At 35.1% G+C, this 14,324-nt stretch overlaps 5 protein-coding genes across 11 annotated transcripts in view; 2 read left to right on the forward strand and 3 right to left on the reverse strand.

Annotated features, from left to right (window-relative positions):
• Positions 1 to 3,197, reverse strand: part of LOC125801190 (gastrula zinc finger protein XlCGF26.1-like) — a 305,433-nt gene extending 302,236 nt beyond the window's left edge. Inside the window, exon 1 of the mRNA XM_049477507.1 lies at positions 3,158 to 3,197. The gene's annotated coding sequence lies outside the window, so the exon portion shown is untranslated. The remainder of the gene's footprint in view (positions 1 to 3,157) is intronic.
• Positions 1 to 14,324, reverse strand: part of LOC125780501 (zinc finger protein 239-like) — a 1,096,042-nt gene that overhangs the window by 1,064,800 nt on the left and 16,918 nt on the right. The gene's annotated exons all lie outside the window — the stretch shown is intronic.
• Positions 1 to 14,324, forward strand: part of LOC125801365 (zinc finger protein 239-like) — a 362,996-nt gene that overhangs the window by 166,864 nt on the left and 181,808 nt on the right. The window lies entirely within an intron of this gene.
• The window catches only part of LOC111188530 (zinc finger protein 239-like), a 214,745-nt gene that overhangs the window by 74,943 nt on the left and 125,478 nt on the right, over positions 1 to 14,324 (reverse strand). The window contains exon 1 of one of the 6 annotated variants that reach the window (XM_049478043.1): positions 3,158 to 3,194. The exons of 4 other annotated variants lie outside the window; for them this stretch is intronic. The gene's annotated coding sequence lies outside the window, so the exon portion shown is untranslated. Of the gene's footprint in view, positions 1 to 3,157; positions 3,195 to 14,324 lie in introns of those variants that run through there. One more of the 6 variants, XM_049478047.1, reaches the window with a different exon arrangement.
• LOC125801250 (zinc finger protein 271-like) overlaps positions 1 to 14,324 on the forward strand; it is a 140,506-nt gene that overhangs the window by 20,672 nt on the left and 105,510 nt on the right. The gene's annotated exons all lie outside the window — the stretch shown is intronic.

The raw sequence follows: 14,324 nt of genomic DNA on the forward strand, positions 1-14,324 counted from the left end.
AAAATTAAAATAATTTTTTTTTTAGGTCTTATATAGTGCAAACCACAATCAGTCATATTAAGACTATGGTTTGTGTTTTTTTCTCCTAAATCTCTTGTAATTTAACTATGCATAACCATAACCAGTCATATTATCATAGTGCAAACAGAGACAGAACATGTTTTTAAATACAGTACAGAGCTAAGGGATTATTAGTACAACTGCGTATGAAACAGTCACCTGTAGGATTTATTTACAGTATTTACATATGGTTTGTGTCTTGTTGGTCACTCTGTTACCATTTATTGTTTCCACTGGAGCCAAAATGCAGCCAGACATACAACTTAAAAGTAGCAGAAGCATCTTCTATGCAACTGCCTGTATTTTCCTCTTCTGCTGAGAGCTGCTCTCACTGCTCAGCCACCACACTCGCTGCTACCGCTACTGTGTTGCCAGATCCCTCTTAAAAAGTCCACACTAAACAGTTTTTTTTTCCCGCAAAACAGGTTTAAGCTTGACGAGAAATATCGTCAGGTTTTAATCTCACGAGATCTCGTGCCTCGGGATCTCGTCACACCCCTAATTTTAATTATAAAAGATATGTTTGTATCTTTAAAATAAAATATAAAAAGAAACGCAAATGGATGGATGTCGGACAATGCAGTATCTATTTATATCTAAAATGCAAGAAATGCTAACCTGATGCCTTGGCTGGCCACATAATCTTACTTAGAAAGAAGTGCAGGAAAGTTTGTCTCCGAATTAAAAAAAATTAAATATGTCCTGACTTGGTGACAGGACAAAAACTTTGGTAACATTAGCCAGCTAGATAACATTATATACTTGGTTAAAAAAAGCACTGGGAACATTGCCAACTTGATAACATTAGCTACTTGGTTAAAATAACACTGTGAACACTGGATAGCTAGATAACATTAGGTACTTGGGTTAAAAATGCACTGGGAACATTGGCTAGCTAGATCAGCGTTTCTCAACCTTTTTTCTATCACGACACCCTTTAAATATATGAGAGATGTCACGGCACCCCATTTTACCGGGGGGGGGGGGTGGGGGGGGATGGGGGCGGGGTGCTGGCGCAGTACTTCAGGTGAGAAGGGGGGGGGGGGGGGGGGGAGGGCTTGCTGGCGCAGTACTTCAGTTGAGAACGGAATATAGCGCGTGCATCGCGTGGGGGACAAAAACTTTACAGTGTGTCCCAATTTAAGGGCTGCATCCTTCAGAGGCTGTATTAGAAGACAGATTGCGTCACAGATGCGCAGTAATACACCGCCTCTGTGGGTCGCATCCTTCAGAGTATGCTGCCTGTGAATTGGGACACACCCCGACACGAGCTGACTCTGGAAAGGAAATATGCACGTGAGGCGCAATATTTTGACGGCACCCCCGATGAAGCCAGACGGCACCCCAGGGTGCCGCGGCACCCTGGTTGAGAAACACTGAGCTAGATAATGTTAGCTACTGGTTAAAAAAATTGCTGGTAACATTAGCTCGCTAGCTAACACCAGCTACTTTGGTCCCCTATTATGGGCCAGTTCTGCCTATTAAACAATTCTCTTTTTCTCTCTGCCAGTCGCACTAAGGAAACACATCAGCTCCCATCTTAGATGAACACTTAAACAAAACACAAAAAAAATCACATCATAAAACATTTTACCATTGCTAACACTTTTTTAAAATCTCTGCATAAAATAACTGTGTGGTGCTTTTTATGGACCACGAACGACAGAGAAATATCGAATAACAAGTTTAAAAAAAAAAATACAGAAACTGGATAGAGCAGGTACATTAATTTTGAAGGTTCTAGCCACCTTAAGCAAACCTAACCAATGCTATCTAGATAACTAAGCTACGCTAGCAGGCAATTCCAAAAAATAAAATACTATTAGAAGCCTGAATGTCTTAAACACATTAAATGTGTGTTAAGTTGTTGTTATATAGCCTAAATGGTAGGATAATGTACAAGCTGTCTGTAATGGTTAATCCTTTAATTTATAATTAACTTTAGCTGTTAGGTGTGGTATTGGTAACAACCATTGACAGTATATATTAACTGGACCAAGCCGTCCCGCTGATTTCAACGGAGCCAGGTGAGGCCAATCGTGTCACTTCCTGATCGGCTTCTCGTGGGGCGTTAACCGGGAAAGTGAGAGATTACGCAGGCGCCAGCATGACGCGAATCTTTCGCGTGCCGTGCAAACAACCGTACTGTTAATAGGAGCTGCACAGACCTATTCAGTCCACAGTGAGAAAAGCTCCATTCCGTCCCAGAATGGGGCTTTTATTAAATGAACAGCAGATAAAAACTAGAATTACTGATATCCAATATTAGTCCACGGATTTACTGAGGAATATTCATAGTTTGTCTATATAACAAGCATTTAGAAACGCTGTAATAATAATAATAATAATAAATGTGTAATATAAATTATAGTTATATCTATACATTATAATTCTCATAGTCTATCTTACTTCTATTTATTACTATCTTACTATCTACAATGTATTATAACTGATAGTAGTAGTATTATATTTGCATAATAAAACGTTACTTTGACCCTGTTCTAATTCAATCAGCTCTGTACTTTTAAATCAAGAGGAGCAACTTCTCCAAACATTACAGCACGGTATTTTGGGTCGCTGTCTTTTTACGTCATCGTTAGCATAGTTCTATAAAAATGTTATTTTCTAAAGCTATGAACAGATTATTATCTTATGGATCAAATGGCAGAAAAGCCGTTCTTTGTAAAAAAGAACATGGTCCGTGTCATAATCGAAAACGGCTTGGAAATACATTTATTATTAGTTCAAAGACACCCCGAAATGAATGGAAGTGAATGGATAGCTTCGCTCAAATGGTCCTCTCATCCCTCAGCAGCACACTTCCGGTGGCACGTTTTGGAAGGGAAAAGCTGGGGGCCTGGTAACAACACTGGGTCATTTTACAAGCTAATGTTGCTAATGCTAAAGCTCCTGCCTTAATGCTGGAAAAATCTGTAAATCTGAATTTACTGTAAATAAACAGAAGCGCTTTACACACCAAAATAAACAGTTTTCAGGGGAGAAATCTGTGTAGAGTAACATCCAGCGCTCGCATACCTTTGAAAGAAAAAAAAGAGAGAGAGAGAGAGAGGGAAAAAGAGGGGAAACATCTCCATACCTTCTGTAGTTCAGCTGATCCTGCTCTTACTCCGGCGCTCCAGCTACAGACAACGGAAGCTCAGCCTCATCCGGGTTATGTAGAGCCCCGCCCCCTCCCGCGCTATATCACATTATACCCCATCACCGCTAGAGGGAGCCCGCGAGGGAGTCCTCAATGCATGGAGCCGAATGGAGCTAAACAGCTAAAACTCTCATTTAAAACACTGTATAACTACTTCTCTGGGGTTTTCCTTTAATTTTACAAAGTAGAACAAAGTATTTCACTGAAATAGAAAAGAAAACAAACCCGTTTACTTCCATTTTCCAAAACTAATGTTTTTATTCAGTAGATTTACTAGCACACATAGCTTGTTTAAAAGGATTAAAACTGCAGTTTAAAAGCAGTTTTAAAAATTATCTCTGCAGTGATGAAACAGTTATAGTTGTTCTGTTTTGAGGGAATTAGTACAATTTTTATTTTTTTTGCTAAAAATAATTGTTTATACGTTTTTATACATTCCAGACTCTGTCAAGTGGCTTGAGATTCAGAGCAGATTCTGAAGTGAGTTTTTTTCCTCTATAGAGATTCTCTGATTGGTCCTGTACAACTCCAACAAATAGCACTTACTAATTACTATGGAAAGATCAGTTGTTAGAGCACCAATTGTGACACTGATTCCAGTAAAAACTTTTTTTAAATCTAAATTTCATTTAAAATATTATTACATTTTCTTTACATTTACCTTCTTGATGTCCTGCAGATTCTTGAAAAGGAGATCGTACTGCAGCAGATCTTGTTTGTTGCTCACCTTGTCTAAAGTCTTTCTATTTATGTATTCTGAAAGCTTTTCATAAATCGAGGTCATTCACAGCTCCTCCCTGTAAAATCTCTCTCTGACATCACAATGGACCATCCTGATTTCTGTATAGAAGGGTACTTTACACTTGTAAAAGAATTTAAAATTCATATGCAAATATCAGTTTTAAACTACTTATTTGTAAAATAAAATGGATTTGTTTAAGATTTTATTTTTTATTGAATGATAAAAACACAGTTGCAGTTGAGAGTGGAGGTCGGGTCTAATTGAGTCTGGGAGTAAGGATGAAGAGGTAGGAGATAAGAGTGGAGTTAGCTCTTTTACATTAGCATAGCATTTTAGCTTCAGTTTAGCTATAGCTTAGCATTCTTAGAAGAACTCATTTACTCTTCTTTAGGCATAATAATACTAGCTTTCTTAGTTAAGACAACTAAAGCAATTTTACGATTGACAAAGCCACGCATTATGCATACAAAGTTCCAGCTGAATAGAGACCGTCAGACTCAACCCAGAGGCCACCAGTCTGGAAGCAAGCAAGCTAGCTGAGAGCAAAGGGGATTCTCCTTGGGTGCTGACCGAGGAGCTCGTCCTGAGCTGGGAGTATAAACACTGTGCAGGTAGATTCACGCATGATACTTTCTCGGGTGAAGAAACAGACAACCACGCTACGGACGGGAGACACCGAGGCAGACCCACTTTAACGTCTCAGAGTAAGGCAGAGCTGGGTTTTATTTTTTCAACAAATGTGCCGAAATGTTTTGTGCTGGTTATGGATTGGTTGAGTTCTTTATAAATCTCCCTGTAGTATAGAAAACTCCATTTCAGTTGCTTGGTTGTAAATAAGGACTGGCTTCGTAGACTTAAAATGACTTAGTTCATCCTTTAAAAATCCCCACTTATTATTTTTTTTTATTAATTTGACAAATTATTCCTTTCTAACCCAGTATTATAATGTTTTTTCTCTTAATTTTTATTTATCTTTATACACTATGATTTGATATCTAATGGCTACATTTGTGACATTTTAATGGATTATTTACTCATACCTGTGTGATTTAATAAAATACTTTTTATATTACAAAACGTGTAATTTTAGTGTTTTCTGGCTAACTGGTTATGAATAGCTGTTACCTGTTGAAGCCACTTCCCTGAGATGTCTTGTATTATTAATTAATTTATTAATTAATCTGATTCAATTAATTTAATAACTGGCGCCCAATTAAAAATATTTCAACATCTTAATTAGCACCAGGTATTAAACTGCCGAGCTTTCTACATAACGCATTTTGGAAAAGTATGCAGACCCCACCTTCTCTAGCGGACAATCTAATATTGTGTATATAATAGCCTGCAGGGATGGCTTCATTTAACGCTAAATATTAATTTGGCCTGATCCAGGTTTCTGTCAGGCACAGAACATCAAATTTCTGATTAGTTAGGATTTCATTCACTATAACTGCTATTGAATTTAGAGATCTAATGTTAAGTAAACCAATCAGTAACAGTGGGTAAAGAAAAAAGAGATTAGAAAGAAAATAATCTTAAAAGAAGCCACAAAAAAGGATCTAAAAACAAACAAAGGCTCACAAAAAAGAGATTTTAAAAGAAGCCACAAAAAAGAGAAAAGATCTCAAAACAAACAAAGGCTCACAAAAAAGAGGAAATGAGATCTTAAAATAAGTCACAAAAAGAAAGAGAAAACATCTCAGTGTTTTTCTAAGTTCTGGGTTTCAAAAAGCCTTTCCTAAGTTTCTTTGTTTACTTGATTTAATTTCCTTTGTTTGGGTTTCCTTTGTTTGATTTTCCCGCCCTTTTTCTCCACTGCCACATTTCAGGCCATCTTCCAAAGCCACTGCACACACTCTAAGTAGTGCAGTGGTAGCACACCCGTCTGCAGTCTCAAAGGTTGGGAGTTCAAATCCCAGTTGAAACACTCCATTCCAGATACCATCTACACAGACATACATGTAATATACATACATGTAATATATTGACAAATAATACTAAAAACAAAATAAAATTGAATAAATAAAAATAATATACACCCAACACACTCACACAAAACTAAAAAACTATAAACTCTACCTCAGTAACTGCTGTGATTATATATGTTCTATATGTTACAGTATGTCACACATCTCTGCACCTTATCCCCACAATACACTTATTATACCGTATCGGTACTGCACTGTCCTGTCTTTAAATTGTCTCGTCCTTTGTATTTATTGTATTTATTGTTATTTAGTGTTATAATTTTATAATTTTATGTTGCACTGTCGTCACTCCTGCACTTTATGTTGTCTATTGCTTGTTGTTCTATGTGCCACCATGGTTCCGAAGGAACGTAATTTCATCACACTGTGTACCTGTACTCAGATGAAATGACAATAAAAGCCTCTTGACTCTCTTGATATATATATATATATATATATATATATATATATATATATATATATATATATATATATATATATATATATATATAACAACTCTGCATTTGAGTCAACCTCCCCCACTAAACCGTAACACTCTTAAGCTCCAAGACTAATTTTATCAATTTCCGCCTGAAAATACATACCCACATTTTAAAGCTTTCTACACTAATTTTAAACCATTCAGAGAATTTAAATTTTACCAGTTAATATTACAAAATTAACAGAAAACACTTCAATATACAATTGAACATGCAATGTTCAAAATATGGTGAAAACAAGGAAAAAATACAGGTCCTTTTCAGATTTTCTAATTTTTCTGCCAGAAATGAGGGAAGGGATAACTGCTGATGAGGCAAGGTATATCTGTGGATGAGGGAGATATAACTGTGGATGAGGGAAGGTATATCTGTGGATGAGGGAAGGTATATCTGTGGATGAGGGAAGATATATCTGTGGATGAGGGAAGATATATCTGTGGATGAGGGAAGGTATATCTGTGGATGAGGGAAGATATAATTGTGGATGAGGGAAGGTACAACTGTGGACTGAAAAATGTGCCTTTTACTGTATGTGTATGTGTACATACCCACCATGTCTACTGTTCAAACCTTTTTAAAGGAATATACTACAGGAAACTGAAAAGAAACATGAAATAAGAATCATCACAGTTGTTGGAGTGGCAGAGTCTGATGATGGCAATGTTCTCCTTCTAACAAAAGATCTGGAGGAGCTGAGTGTACCCCCAGGGCTCTTACCTGAAGAGGCTGATGAGCTAATTAAAAGGCTGCCAGTGGACCTGTCAGTAACAGCTAAGGGACAACAGGTTACAGAAGTGAAAACACTAGATCCTGAAATGTAACAAACAAAGTTCAAATGTGATTGCTCTGTTCTGTCAGAATTAAAGTGTTAAATCGACAATTTAAAAATTTATAAATTTAAATGATCATATCCTAGATGTTTCTAGGTGTTGCAAGGCAATTGGTATGGTATTCCAGGCATGTGTGTGTGGTGTGTTCAGTGTGTGGAGTGTGCAGTGTGTGGCCCCATGTAAGATTATTGGCTGAGCTGTGTATGCTGTGGTTGTGTTTTACATTAAATATAAAGTTATGTTTTGTTGATGTTAATTTTGTGTGTAAATCACATGCAGAGAATGCTCTACTGTTTATTCATTTTTATTGTAAAATATTGTAGTAAAACAATAAAATAGTTATAATAGTAAATTAAATACACTGTTTTTTTAAAGTCTGCTTAATTCAATTAATATAATGTGTAATTTGATAATAAACTGCATAGTATTGTAGGCAATACTTAACATTTTAGTGTCTGCGGTAGCATCTACCAAAAATAATTCTGTAAGTGCTATAAACTCAGTATCTATTATTAGTGGTTCCGATTTGGAACTAACTTCACAAACAGAACAGCTAAACAGTTTGAATCTGTTTATGTCTGTGAATCGGTTGTTTTAGACAATTGGTGACAAATCACTATAATGAATGTGGATTATAAGATCCTTGCAAAAATTTTAATGAACAGATTGGAAGAAAATTTAGAAAAAATTATTGAAAAAGAACAAACCTGTGCCATTAAGGGCAGGTATATGTGGGACAATTTATGTATTATTAGAGAATTAATTTTAGATAGCATACTAAAAATTTCTCTCATTAGCTTAAAAGGTTTTTGATTTTCTTTCTCAGGACTATTTGTGGAGTGTGATGGAATTTTATGATTTCTCTAAAAATGTATAAATATTAAAAAAATGTTATGTAAAAAAACTGTTGTACAGATTTAATGTTATTAATGTTAATGGAGTGTTGACTGACACATTTGAGAGAAAAAGAGGTGTAAAACAAGGCTGTCCTTTGAGCGCTGTCCTTTATGTAATGGCAATCAGCCTCTTATTAAATAGAATTAAATCAGATTAAAAAATTACAGGAGTTAAATATTTAAATGATTATGCTAAAATATCTGCTTATGCGGATGATATTGTCGTATTTAATAAATACCAGGAAGAATGGCAAATTATACAAGAACATTTTGAATATTATGCTAAATTATGCTAAATTAAACACGAATAAAACCGCAGGAGTATGGATGGTGAGAAATATCCTACTCAAATTGAATTAAATTAAAAGAATTAAAAGAAGATCAAAGTTTTAGAATTAATGATTAAAATAAGTAATTGTAATGATTTTAATTGGGATAAGAAAAGTCAAGAAATAAAAAATGAGTTAGACCGGTGAAAGATTGCAAACTATAGAACCAGAATTAATGCCTTAATTTTACCGAAGCTGAAATTCTTGGCAACAATTTTCCCTCCTAAAGAATCTTATATTACTAGTTTAAATAAATGATGTGTGTGCTTCATCTGGGGAAATAATAGGGAAGTCACTAAAAGGGATCTTCTTTATAAAAATAAAGCACTAGGTGGTTTGAGTGCCTTTAATTTAAGACTTAAACTCAAGGTAACTTATAGTAAAATGGTAGCACACTAGAAATAGAAGCAGTATGGGTAGGGGGGGAAAAGTCTTGGGAAAAGAAAAGAGGGAAAGTAAGACAAAGCATACAATATTTTAAATTAATATATGGTGATTTTATGTTCAAATATAAGGACCTCCATATAGATTGGTGGAACACATCTAGTAAAGATATTTATGAAATTATAAACAAATAACATGGTAGTGTATGAATATAGATATTTAAATGAATTAGAGAGTAAACAATGTATTAAAAATATACATTTTAAAGGAATTTCAGAAAATATGAGAGAACATTTACTGATTGAATGTCCTAGAACTGGGAAGGTATGGGATAAAGTAAGAGGTTGGTTTCCCCTTTGATTTAAATGTTAAAATGATACTGTATGGGATTTTTGAGGGTAAACTACAAAAAATTTTACATGATTTATATTGGTTAATAGTTTGCATTGTGAATTATAAAAATTGGACTACTAGATGTAAAAAAAAAGATGTAAAAAAAAAAGATTTTGTTTTTTAAGCAAATTATATGTGAACTTTAAAGACAAAGGACAATGGACATTAGACAAAATAAATATTATCCCTGGAATGTTTTAAATTTATAAGTATTGTAAGAAACTGAATTTATTGAATGTATTTTTTATCATGCTCTACTTTTGCTTTTAGATATATATGTGTAATATGTGATTAAGTATATGATGTAGAAATATTTATTGTATTGTAATGTACTAAATATTTAATAACAACTATTTAAAAAGCAAAAAACGCAAGTTAATGTTAAATTACATCTAGGAATTAGAGAACAACAGGGTTATTGGAAACTTAAAACACAGTGTTTAAAAAATAATGATGTTGTCACTGAAATGTTTAAAGAAATTAGAATTAGATCTTTTAGAAAGATCTGAAAGTTTTACTCCTTCTTATGCAAAATTGTGGGAGGTTTTTAAAAATCTGATTAAAATGTTTTTAATACTTAAGTGTAAACAATTTAATAGTGAAAGGAATGAGCATTACAATAAACTTACTGAAGAATATGTGGAACTTCAGAGCAAAAGAAATAAAACCATAGAAGATGAAGATATTTTTAAATTAAAATCAGAATTGTCTGAAATAAATAATGAAATATTTTTTCATTTACAATTGCATGCAGGTATGAACAATAATTATTTGTGAAATACAGGGAATGCTAACAAACGTTAAACGATAGAATTGAAATAAATCTGATGAAAGGGATCAGAGACGAGCAAGGGAATATAATAGAGAATGAAAAAGAGAAACGCAAAATAATAAAGGGAAAATGGTCAAAATGCCTTTGGAGAGATTGAAATACAGGAACAAAAAGCTGTCCCAAGTTACAGGTAGAGGATATTTCCTCTATAGGTCAACCCATAACAAAAGAAGAAATTATAGAAGTGATTAAGGGTCTAAACAATGGTAACACTCCAGGACCAGACGGCTTACCCGCGGAGTTTAATAAGATCTGTATAAATGAAATAATAACACTATTACAAAATGATTTTAACGAAGGCTTTAAAGATGGAAAAATGAACGAATGCTTTTATAAATCTGTGATTACTTTAATCTATAAGAAAGGGGACCCAAATTAATTAGATAACTGGCGACAGATCAGTTTATTAAATATTGACTATAAAATATCAGCTACAATTTTAATGAACAAATTGAACCAACATCTTGACAAAATAATAGAAATAGAACAAACGTGTGCGGTTAAAGGCCGCTACATGTGGGACACTTTAGGAATACTCAGAGAAGTGATTTTAAATAATGATAATAATAAATATAATATATATAATATAATAAATAATGATAATAATGAAATAAAGATTTTTACATAATTAGCTTAGACCAAAAAAAGGCATTCGACTATGTATCAAGAAAATATATCTATGGGAATTTTTGCATCATTATGGTTTTCCACCAAATTTTATTAACATGATTAAATGATTATATGAAAAATCTATAGCTCAGGTCAATGCAAATGGTATATTAACCGAAGAATTTGAAACACACAGAGGAGTTAAACAGGGCTGCCCTCTAAGCACAGCCTTGTATGTATTAGCCATTAGCCCTCTGCTAAATAAAATAAAAAACGACATCAGAATAAAAGGAATTAATATTTTACATAAAAAGAATTTTAAACTTTATCAGTTATCATAAGAATCCAAAAAGAGTTCCGGATCATGAGAGAACATTTTAAAACATACAAAGAAGTAGCAGGAGCAAAGTTAAATCTAGATAAAACAGAGGGAATCTGGATGGGACAAAATGATCCCCCATTTTTGGATATAGAAATTAAAAACAGAATTAAAATTATAGGACTTTTCATAACAAAAGATAGATGTGCCAAAATGAACTGGCAAATAAAGGAACAACGAGTTGAAAACCATAGACTGTGTATAGCTGGACAGAGCATCGTCTCTCAAAAGTGAAGCCACCACAGGTCGAGCGCCCCCTGCTGTTCGGCTGCAGAAAGCTGTATAACTCCACCCACCCCCATAGGTTTCAATAGCAAAACAGACAACTTTCAATCAGTTTTTTTTCTAATATACTGTAATTCTACCTCCTTTATTTAAATGCAACAGCTAGTGTAACCTCTGCTTATATTGTCAAATTTTTTATATTCCCACAGAATTCGTTTTTTAAAGCGTTATTCAGCTCTATTAAAAAAGGTGTGGTTATTGTAAAAAGGGCTGGGTTACACCTAGCCGGGGTGGGACCAATAACAGACCGTCAGCAGAACCTGCATCATGTTCTTTTTTCCCCTTACGTCAAGCAGTAGACTAGTACTAGTAGTTAGTCAAACGTTTAGCTAGCTAACTGTACTAATGTTATTATTTTTTGTTAGCTAAACTGAATTTAGATTGTTGTATTAATAATGTTGTGTTCTGCTGTTAATTGCTCTAACAGACATTCTGCAGACATTCTTTGCAGTTTTTTTGGTACGTTTGCTGGCTGTTTTCCCCTCACTCCTGTGTCTGTGTGCATTTTATTTTATTAATTAATTTTTCTTAATTTGTTAGCTAACATTAGTGTAGTTATCTAACTAACTATATTTGCTAGACTCTGTAGAATTAACATTTTTACTTGGTCAGTGGCTTCGCCCGTCACCTGTGCGTGCGGCAAGCTGACCCAGATAGCATGAAGGCTCTGCCCGAGATCCGCTGATGTACGGCAGCACTGGCTTAGACTCTGCATAATCCGTGCAGAATTTAGCCAAATGTGCTCAGTTCGTCTCAGCGGCAAAATTAACTGAGCTTCAGTACCGGATTTGTCTCGTTGTTTAAAGCAATAACTTAGTTTTTTTTTTGTTTAAAGCAATAGTCCTGGCATTCACTGCTGTTTGGTGATGTTTTTTTTTGCTGTATTTTATTTACTTCCACTTGCTACATACAGAACTATCATGTGGCTGGGTACATGGTTAATATCCATAACATGCACGAACTGCACTGTTACTATGAAAATATTAATCTTATCGTGCTGCAGATAAATTCTCCGCTCGGCTCGACTGGACTCCGCTCCGCTCGGCAGACTGTGATAGCTCTGTGGAGGCAGCCCTCAGGGCTGGGGTTATTTAAATGAGTAGGCGGTCTCTCCACAGTCTTTCTCCCTCCTCTGGTCTCTACTGTGCAGACTCTGGTTTCTGAATCGCCAAAATGGCGGAAGATTTTGGCTTCATTTTCATTGAATGAATGGGAACGGCGACACGGCGTCCATCTTTATATCTAGTCTATGTTGAAAACAAATTAAATCAGTGGAAAATTGCCAACTATAAAACTAAAATCCAAATAATCAAAACCTTTGTTTCATCTAAAAGTTAGTTCCTCGCCAAGATTTTTCCACCAGCTAGTAAATGTGTTCAGAAATTAAATAAAATGTGCGTGCACTTCATCTGGGGTACAACCAGAGAAGTCACAAAAAAAGAGTTGCTATATAAACCAAAACAGCTGGGTGGCTTAGGAGCAGTAGACATGGGTCTAAAACTGTTAATAGCTTTCTCTAAAAATTTCTCACTGTGCGATATGGCGATAAACATCGTGGGGACTATAGAAAAAGTGTCTATCCAGCTACTTACCTTCTATGGTCCTTCTAATTGTTTCTACAGTAATTTCTTCAATTATTCATGCAAATATATAAAGTAGGCTACAATAAAATGTATTGGCGTTAGGGTTGGGTTTCTATTTTTGGTGAGGATCTTGGACTGATTTTATGTGGTACACGGTGCTCTGTTGTGTATTTTAACATTTTAATTATATCACTAGAAAAGTCGCGCTGCCGCTGCTCCTTTGTGTTGCGTCTCATAGCACTGGTAAAGCTCCTGTCTTTAAGCTCCTGCTTTGAGGATTCACTATTTCGTTTTGATCTTTTGGTCTTTGATCTCGTTTTGATTTATTTTAGCATTTTGAGCTAAGTTTAGTTGGTTAGTTTTATATCTATTTTTCTGTTTTTATTAAATGTTATTAGCTTATTAGCTTCTTAGCTTGTTGCTGCCTTCTTTGTCATTTAGCATACAGAACGTCTTACTGGTCTTTTCTATGAATGTTGATTTATTCATCTAACGAATGTATCTAACTATTTAAATCAGACAGACACTGTGTGATTTTTTTTAATCGGTGCGGAGAGCTCATCCGCACGTTTGAATGGTTTGTCCTGCAGGAAAACAAAAGCGATGCTGTAGTCTGACTGGCAGGATAAGAGGCTGCAGGTCATGCAGCCCGCAAGCAGCAGAAGCAGCGCCAAATCCCGCTAGCGGCGCACAAATTAATCCACCTGCGGAGCTTTAAACGCGCGGATGAGCTCGCCTTCAGGCTCGGGTTCAGCCAGACAATCTAAACTCTAGTATGCAGAACTATATTATTATTGTTATTAATTTTCCATTCTTTTAAATAGCAGAATACTTTGACTTTTATTTCTCTGCCCGGACCAACCCGAGATTTTTCATCCCTTTCCTCGGCCGGGTCGGGCTCCAGGAAATAGTCTGTGATGTAAGTTAGTCATGTATTTTTTAATACTATATTTATTTTATATAAAGCTGCTCTCATTCATGTAAAGTGTTTTTACTCACTCTAATAATTAAAAAATATTCGATTATTTGCTTGAATGCAAGTAATTAATTTATACCTGTGGGTTTAACTTGAGGTTTTACATTGATACAGTATAGAAAGTCAGCTGGACATGAATTTGGATTTTTTAATTTAATTAACTCATGTTTTTAGATTAAGAAACGCTTGCACATGCGCATTTTGGGAAAGTGGGCGGGACTGGACAACATGACGCGGACAAGGTGGGCGGGGCTGGACGTGCTGGGTGTCCAACTCCGTAATTCTGCAGAGGGGACTCAGGAGACCACAGAGGAGAAGACTCAGACAGGTAAATGGAATAAATAAACCTTATAGCTAGCTGTATTGATAACATTAGTTTTAAGTGACATTACCTGCTCT

This window comes from Astyanax mexicanus, chromosome 4 (assembly GCF_023375975.1).
Source record: "Astyanax mexicanus isolate ESR-SI-001 chromosome 4, AstMex3_surface, whole genome shotgun sequence".
NCBI classification, from domain to species: domain Eukaryota; kingdom Metazoa; phylum Chordata; class Actinopteri; order Characiformes; family Acestrorhamphidae; genus Astyanax; species Astyanax mexicanus.